Below are 9696 nucleotides of genomic sequence, written 5' to 3' on the forward strand. Positions count from 1 at the left end.
GGATCGAAAGTGGAAGCACAAGAAAAAGCAAGAAGATATGGCAACCATCTTGGCAATTGGCAATGCATAACGTCATGCCCAAATCTTTTGCAGTTGGCATAAGGCTAGGATCTAGAATTGGGACACTCAAATGGCATGTGGTTCCCTCCACAATGTACACACTACATGTGAGGTTACACTGGCCTTTGCAATGACTCATGTAGTCTAGTTAGTTCTATCTTTAGATAAGCTATCGCTTGGGTCTAGTCAACATTATTTCCTTTATCTTGCTCATTAGGGGCTGATTGTTTGCTAAGTGCTGCAGTGATGACCTAATAGGGGAGCAAACTAGCTACGGTGGTGCCACCCTTAGCTAGTTAGACTAGTGAAAGTCTAAGCCAAACTGTGATAGGTGTGTGGATACTCCAATAGTCACAATGTGTGACTCGCCTTCCCTTATTCTATTTCCATTAAGAGAATAAATATTAAAGTGACAATAATGGGCATTTGCAACTTGCAGTATACAAGTGTAGTACAGTGTATAAGTAAAAATAGGTGGCCATGCAAGGTAGCCTTTAACCCTCAACAACCTTCCACTTAAAGGAGAATGTGCCTGAGAGAGTTGATAAAAAATAAGAAAAAAATTAACAAATTACAAAGTGTATATAGAAGTACAACATGATGATGAATAGATATCATCTCATCCTACACCCATAATCTCTCTAAGGAAGGCGTATCATTCCATTGGGAGACTTTTAATAAGCAGATATGCAGGATTTGTATCCAAAGGGACCTTGGAAATCTCAATGGACTTGTCCTCTATCACCTCTTTGATGAAGTAATGGCACACCTTAATGTGCTTTGACTTCACATGGAAGACTAGATTATGGGCCAATTAAATGGTAGTCATCGAATCTGAATGTAGTGTAGGAGTCATAGTCATACTAAGATCTACAACAACTAGACGGCCTAACCATAGGGCCTCCTTGCAAGCCTCAGTGGTGACTGGAATGTACTTAGCCTTGGTAGGAGACAAGGCTATGTATTTCTACACCCTAGATATCCAAGAGATAGAACCTTCACCTAGTGGTGGATTTCCTACGCTTTTCATGTCCTATAGTTAGTGTAAATCATGACTCTTATATCATGGTTATCATAGAAAATGCACATATGTACAATGCCTTTAAGGCATATCAAGATACCTTTCATGGCATCCCAATGTCTTCTACTAAGTGTAGCCATATAACATACCACAATTCCCACTACAAATGCTATGTTAGGTCGAGTGACTATCATAGTATTGCTTAAGCCCATAAATGCTCTTCTTCAATTTGCAACTAGGTATTCCTTGCCTTTTTTCAGGCTATTGGATATAAATATCCTCATGTAGATACCCATGTTAAAAAAACATCCTAATATCCATTTGATAAATATCCAAATCCAAGTGGGCAACCATGGCCAATAGCAAGTGTAAGGTAGTCAAGATGGGAGAATATCTTATCAAAGTCAACTCCCTTTTCTTGCTTAATATCCCTCGCAACCAATTTGACCTTGTATGCTAGCTTAGGATGACTAGGGATACTCTTCAGCTTGTACACCCACCTGCATGGCAATGCACACTTTCCATCAAGTAAGGAAACTAAGTCCCATATATGATTTTTTTGTAGTGAATCAAACTCAAATTACATTGTCCTCTCCTAAGAATGAGAATCACCTATGTGCATAACCTTTCCATAGGTAAGTAGCTCAGTAGATTTTGTTACCATGACATAATCCATAGAGGGCTCATATAACGATTAAAAGGATATGAAGCTCTAGTGGAGTGTCTGAAGATTGGCTATGGGGACTGCATGGCCTCTCCTCTCTATTCATAGAGGGCTCATAACGATTAGAAGGATATGTAGCTCTAGTGGAGTGTCTGGCTGTGGGGACTGTATGGCCTCTCCTCTCTATCCAATATCACGATCTTGCATAGCAGGTGGATGCTGGGCCACTACATCATTTGCAGTTGCAGTAGCTTGTCTCATAGGGATTGGTTATACTATAATAGAAAGATCCTCCTAAAAGATCACCTTGTATATGTAGCTCTAGTGGAGCATCTGGCTGTGGGGACTGTATGGCCTCTCCTCTCTATCCAATATCACGATCTTGCATAACAGGTGGATCCTGGGCCACTACATCATTTGCAGTTGCAGTAGCTTGTCTCATAGGGATTGGTTATACTATAATAGAAGGATCCTTCTGAAAGATCACATTGCATACCTTAATCATCTACTCTAGCCTCATATGCACCTTTTCCTCATGGAAGATAATGTCATGTCTGAAAATAACATTTTGAGCTTGTAGATCCTAGAGGTGATAGCCCATCTCACCTATATAACCATATCTAAGAAAGATCATTTGACGGACTTTGGATCCAACTTATTGCACTTGTCTTTGGGAATATGGTAGAAAAGCTTCACATTAGAAGATTCACAAGTGTTCATATGAGGGACGTTTACTAGACCATACCTGTTAACCCTCAGACGAACAAGGTGAAGAATCCAAAAAATCTAAAGTAGAAGACAAGGGCAAGGCAAAAGTGAAAATGAAGATGAAGGCGGGCCAAGAAAAATATGAAAACACAAGAAGTGCAGAAAAGTCCTAAATCAAGGAGAAAGACACATAAGAAAAGGCGCAAGTCAATACTTTTGTAAAAGAGTGCGAGGTGCATCATGATTTATTTTAAGAGCACCGTGCAAATTGTAAAGGTAGATGGGTGGTAGGAAGGAAGCTAGGAAGCTAGGAGGACAATGGGAAAAAGGGCCTAAGCTACAACTGCCCATGTAAAAAAGGGGATAAGGGAATGAATGCCCAAAAGGGATTTAGGGTTTTGTATATAAAGTTAAAAAGTGAATGAGAAGCTCATTCTTGCGTGTGGCCAAAAGTAGCTCTCCTCCTCCTCCTCCTCCTCCTCCTCCTCCTCCTCCTCCTCCTCCTCCTCCTCCTCCTCTTCTTCTTCTTCTTCTTCTTCTTCTTCTTATTTCTTGCTTGAGCTTTTGCTTAAGAGAGGGAGTGTGAGAGTGTGTGAGTGTGAGGGACCGTGGCGAAGAAGCTCTCCATCTTCTCCTCTCTTCTTTTCTTCTTTTCTCTTCTCTTGTCTTGCTCGCGGCAATGGAGCTTGGAGCGTGGAGCTTGAGGATCGAGCTTGGTTGAAGCTTGCACTTGGATCGTGGAGCTATTGGAGTGCTCAGGAGAGGAGGCAACTCGATTGGGCATGGAGGTAAGCTCATACACTCGTAGAGAGAGATAGCGCGTCGGCTATGTGAGAGGTAGCCATTAGTGCTTGGCTTGAAATGCTTGAACAATAAGCGGTTTGTGGTTCTTGGTGCTTGAGCTTGAGCGAGCTTGAGCTCACCTCTACATTTTGGTTCCATTGTTGGGACCAACGGATTCAAGCCTTGAGTGCTTGGACGCTCCGAATTGAGCATTGAAGTAGGGTTTTCCTCGAACCGATGCTTGAGGTAGATAGGTAGGAAGCGAGGGAGTTTGAAGAGGTATTTGATCTCCTTAGCAAGTAGGTTTTTGGTTTTTTTGGATTTGGAAAAGCAGGTTCGAGTAGTGTAGATGTTTTCTTTGTGATTGGATGTATTAGGGTAGGAAAAAACAAAGAAAAAAAAGAAAAAATAAAAACATGCATTAGGGTTTCTACTATCATAACAAGGCAAGAGGGTTTGATTTGTTTGTCGATTTGTATTTTGGAGTTTATTTGCTATTCCAGGTATATACAATCTTTCATTAGGGTCTATTCTTACATTTTGGAAGTTTGTGCGACCCCTCATGACCAAAATCGTTAGAATCAAGTGATTTTCATCATCCCTAGAAACTTGTCCGCAAGAATTAGACACTATCACTAGAGTTCAATTCCCAGAATCGGAAGGACTCGCACCAACCCATCCGATCAGACATAACCTGTCTGATTTCGAAAATCAGACACTCCATAATTTGATGTCCGATTTCCAGAATTGGATGCATGAAAATTGGACACACAAAAATTGGACCATCCAAAATCCAAAATCGGACACTCCAAAATTAGACCAAACCATCCAAAATCGGACCATCAAAAAGCGGACACTCCAAAGTTGGACACTCATCAAATCGAACGTTCGATTCCTAGAATCGGATGCATGAAAATTAGACCAGTCGAACCACTGGGACTCGGACCATTGGTCCGATCGACCGATTAGAACAACCTAGAATTGGACATCCAATTCTGATAATCAGACTCCTGAGAATCGGACCTATGAGAATTGGATAAAAAACTGTCAAAATCAGACAGGTGAATAGAACACATATTTGACATATCTAAGCCCTGAGATCGACCCAGAGACCATATAGAGCCGAAAGCACATCATAGATCTATCACTGAGCTGAAATCTAGAGCAAGTAGTTCAAAACTTGGCTAGAACGGTCCTTCAAATTACGCATGGTGTTTAGCATAACAGATCCTCGTAGAGGGGGCTCTGCCCCTTCCGCACCTCCCACAAGAAGGCTGGAGAGAAAATGTGCATCGTGACATGTTCTTCAAATTAGATCCTAGTGTAGTAATGGCTCTACATAAGTATAGATTCTCACTTGCAAAAGAACAACCAAAAACCTATACCAAATAGAGACCCTAGAACCTCAATGGGCCAATCTAGCTAACAAGGGCAAAAAAGCCACACCACAAAAACATGTATAAGTTACATTTGGATTGCATCTAGTCAAAGTGGAATGCAACAACATCAAGCTACAACTGCGAGGATGACTAGGCATGATAGCCCTGATGATGGATGCACCTTGAACGGCACTACACAGATGACCCAAGACATCAATAGAGAATCCAAATCTAGCTGTGCAGTTGGGGACTCAAAGGCATATATTAGAAGGCTTGACTTTATAAGCCAAGACTCGGAAGATGAAGACATAGTACTGCCCCTTATATTAGGGTCAAACTCATTGCAAAAAAAGAGCGTTGTGTCGATGCTCTCATCAATGAAGGAGTTGATTTTAATATCTTGACCTATGAAACATGGATCCTACTAGGCCAACTAGAGCTCACACCAACTGATGCAACTCTTAATCCTTACGGGGGATACCCACAAGCACTTATAGGGAAGGGCAAAATCCTTGTAACTATTGAGACTGAAAGCTATCCTATTCCATGTTCCTCCAAATAGTGCTAACTGTGGAAAGGAAACCCTCCTAGGATGACCCTTCAAAAGGGGAAAGAAGTGTGAGGTCGATTATGTAGCACAGAGGATACACTTAATACTACCGGGTGTGAGGATAATGAAACCTTTAGCAAGGGTGACCTCATCGAACCTCGAGAGAAAGAAAATGAACATTCAAACATACAAGATAAGCCTAGTAATGAGAGCAAGGACTTGTTGAAAGAGTTGATACAAGCACATCTTGAATAGAGAGAACCAATGAGTAAGGCCATGCTTGAAACAAGAAGGTTAGGAGACAATGCCAAGGATAGTAGGCTTTGGACTTACAAATATTGTAGAAGACCACAAAAGAATACCAAGCCTTATAGATGAAGGTATCGATGGAGAGCCAGCACAATGCCGCAATGGATATCCAAAGTGTTGTTATGTGCCAAGGATATTATGTAGGTAATTGATGGATTTGGGTACCAAAATCCCATGCTAAACCACCTCTACCAGAGCTGAAGGCCAGATCCTATCAAAAGTGAAGAAGCGCAGGAGGAAATCTATACAAAAATCCAAGTTTCGAGTCAACAACATTGGAGTGATCGATCCCCTTATAGTTGAAATCAAGAAACCAAAGAGAACTATTCGAAAGGTAGATCCTTTATCTCTAGCGTGTTTAACAAGTGGATATCAGATGTAACCGTCGAGTGTGCACAAAGGCCACTAGTGCCCAAGGAGCCTTTGACTTCCCAAGAGGATGATGACCACCACAGGTGCAATGTTGCTCATGATAAGGTTGATTGCTCAACAAAGCAAATGGTAGAATCGTCAAACAGCAATGAGCAAATTTTCCAACCAGTGCTAAGTCCACCTGGGAGTCCTAAATCTCCTACACCCTCTTTTCCTAAATGGACACAAAAAGCACAAAAGCAGTCATCAAGTGCAGCTGCTCAATCCCAATCTCTATATCCATCTGAGCTTCCAAATGTCCAAGAGGTGGGACATGACACCACCCTTAGTTCTCAGTCTAAGGATATGCTTGTGCAATCCACCTTGACTAGCTCTCAATCTGCACAAGTGAATGCACAAAGGAAAAAAAAGACACGACCACTTTTGAACTATTTAAGGACTTGACATTGCAGTCTACCAAGAGTAGCCAGTCCATTGAACTAGCTACTACTACTTCCAATCAGGAATCACAATAGTCGCAGCCTTTGGTCATAATGATGCCCCTTGCGGAACATGTCCTTAGTAATTCACCTGTGGAAGAGGTGTCACAACCAATATCCTTGACACCTCCAGCACTTCCAAAGCACCTAAAGCCTAGGCTTGATGAGAAATATCTCAAAGATTTGGCCAAGGAGATGGCGCACTGACCAATGAACTAGAAATGAGATGCATGATGAAGCTTGATCACAAGCTGACAGCTATCACACGTGCGTATGTCCATGTGGACATTGGAAGGCCAACACCAGAGCACACATAGCTCATAGCCAAACCCATGACTTGGGACGAGCAACAACATGTTTACTCTTGCTATGTAGTTGTTGTTGAGGAAGTCATAAAGGACATCCAAAAGGCCACTGCTAGAGAATTGCACTTGATACCCTCACTCTATACTGCTCAATGTGATACAAACAAGGAAAATCTTGAAGCAATCAAATGAAAAGGGAAAGGACAAGGCAACTTTGTGGAAAAATGGTACTCCAACTAGAGTTTGATAGCCAAAATTGGCCACTGACTAATTGACACTCGCTGAGCAAAGGAAAGCCCTTTGGGCATCAACACATGATCCCATATACGTTGCCCTCACCTCATTAAGAGTGTTGGCAATGGTCCATGAGGTACATCTTTGTGCCATGTGGCCCAAAAACCTCCCTTATATGATAAACTACTTCTAGAAGAAGATCCACACATGGCTAACAGGCTAGGAGTAGGGAGCATGATACTTGATGTTAGTGCATATGTCTTCTGCCACCTCACTCAAGATCCTGTAATCCTAGATCTCTATCCTGACTTCTTCAACACTAGATTCACCCAAACCTCCTGAGCAAGAGAAAAATAGCTCTAAACACAACATTGGCACTGATAAGAAGCAATGGAAGCATGTTCCAATGGGTAAGGACAAGATTCTAGAGCAAACACCCAACTAAGAGCAGTTGCCAGTGTAAACGGATGAGGGGCTAAATGAAAGAGAATTAGCTGAAGAGCTAGACTCTCCAAGAAGAGAGGCAGTTGTACCCTCACAACCTAGCGAGGCTGTTTAGCAGGCTGCAGCTACGTCCCATGAGGACACATTAGAGAAAGAGAAGATTGAGGCCCAACCAAGCACGTCAATGACTAACCTAGTTTAGGGTCTTGAGTCTTTAAGGGATGAACCTCAATTTCCCAAGAAAAAGAGGAGAAAAAAAAATGAAAACAACAATGGCACTTGCAAGTGGTTGTATATGCCAAGAAGATTGAGAGAAAGAGTGCTGAAGTGCTGAGGAATAAAGCATCGAGTCCACCCACCAAGGAACCCATTGCCATCTCTCCTAACAGTGGTGAAAGCTCAGACACTTCTGTGTGTTCTAATAAGTCAAAGCAACCATTACCATCAACGGTTGCTTGCAACACTCAATCCACCGACAACAGAACTTGCATTGATGAATCAAGAGTGGATACAACACTGTCACAACACGTTGACGAAACTATACTAGTCACATTCGAGGAGAACCATGAGACAATAGTAGCAAAGCCTCAGGGGAAACATGAAAACCCTGAGAACATAAGCAATCCTAGCATTGACCAATCTTTCTCATGTAGGCCTAAGCCCCTAGCTATGCTAAAACCTAGGGAAACTCCTAGAACCTTGCATGAGATAGCAACTAAGCAAGCCTTCATAAAACATAGAAGTGTCATAGAGTGCTTGATTGAGTTGTAGGCTAAACTCAAATTATTCGCACGTGCTTACGTCCTTGCAGATATGGGCACATTTCCTAGGGAGCAGCTTGAGGAATATTTGTCATATCCGCTATCCTAGGAAGAGCAATAATATATTAAACAAGCACTATGACAAGCTCCTACATGAACACACACAACTCATCTTTGATGAGGAGGTCGATGAACTGCGCTTAACTGTGACATTCAACGAAGCAATTTGCCAACCAAATCTCTTAGAGATAGAGAAACTAAAGTGACAATCAAAGGGTCAAAGTCAATTTGAAAAATGTTGGTTTCAAAACCGTGCTACAATGGCCAAACTGGGAGCCCAGTCTCAAAGGAAGGACTGGCCAAATGGCGGGTCTCAAAGAGACCCAACCTATGTAGCGCCAACTTCCTTTCGAGTTCTAACTGCCGTTCTGGGTTTGGACTTAGCCGAAACTAGCCAAAAAAACTCTCTGATTGATAAAATTCTCACTGAGGAGGAGCTACATGTTGCGAGTAGACTCGGACAAGGTACCATGCTACTCAATGTTGCAAAATATCTATTGTTATTGAATAGGCTGCCATGATTCCTAGATGTGTATGCCATACTCTAGTAGTACAATCTTGAGTTCTACAATTTGTTTTTATCCTCACGAAGTGACATGGATTCATAAATGTGTACATAAATAAACAATGAGTTTTGTGACTGTGTATAGATAATACAAAAAAAAACAAAGCCAGCACACACACAAGCAATGATAATCAAGTGCAGGTGATATGCATTGAAGTCAGCACCATGGGATTTAGATAAGTGATGTCTCCTTGAGTTGCACCTGTTCATTATAGTTGAAGCATATGACTTGCATGTACTCTCACGAGTTGTCAAGTGGATACAGGACGACATAGGTTTATGTATGAAAGTGTTCTATGTCTAATTTACCACAAGAACACCAACCCCATAAAGAGACATTACAGAAAAAGAAATAGAAATACCAACAACAAAGAGCCATGATGGAAGCCCCACTGCTGGAAGAGAAAATCACCCTTGCAGAAAACACACATTGTATTTGAGCATGGCCCAAAGCATAGTCATTGGCTACTCTCTCTTTCTTGGCCAAACTCTACATTTGGCTCATTGCAATTGCTATCTCAATTGTACCGATATCTCACATGTTACAAAGAGGTTTACAAAATCTCAAGTGTATCTCTCCATCTCAACAATTGTTCTTCTAGCATCGAGGCTAGTAACACAATCATCCTTGTAATATCCATTTTTCATAGCCTTTGGATCTCAACATTTCTCAGTCCAAATGAAAGGCTGATAGCCTCAATGTATTGCATTGGTTGTATTCATTTTATCCAAAAAAAGAGGAAAAAAAAGAGAAAACAAAAAGAAAAGAAAAGAAAAGAAGCAGTCATGATCATAACACGACACCTAGGGATCCTCAAATTAGGTACGTCTAGTGACCTTTGACTGGCTCCATCCCTAATCCCCTAGCCTTTTTCCACGTCCCCCACAATTGTTTAGGGAACTTCAAGGGTAGGACATACCTAGGGAGGTCGTCTTGCCTATGGTTAGGCCTCTCACCCTGAACCATTTGCACAATTCTTTTTCACACTCCATCTTAGTGCC

This window comes from Lygodium microphyllum, chromosome 6 (genome assembly GCF_053477565.2).
Source record: "Lygodium microphyllum isolate KBCC chromosome 6, Lygodium_microphyllum_v1.1.10, whole genome shotgun sequence".
Taxonomy (NCBI): domain Eukaryota; kingdom Viridiplantae; phylum Streptophyta; class Polypodiopsida; order Schizaeales; family Lygodiaceae; genus Lygodium; species Lygodium microphyllum.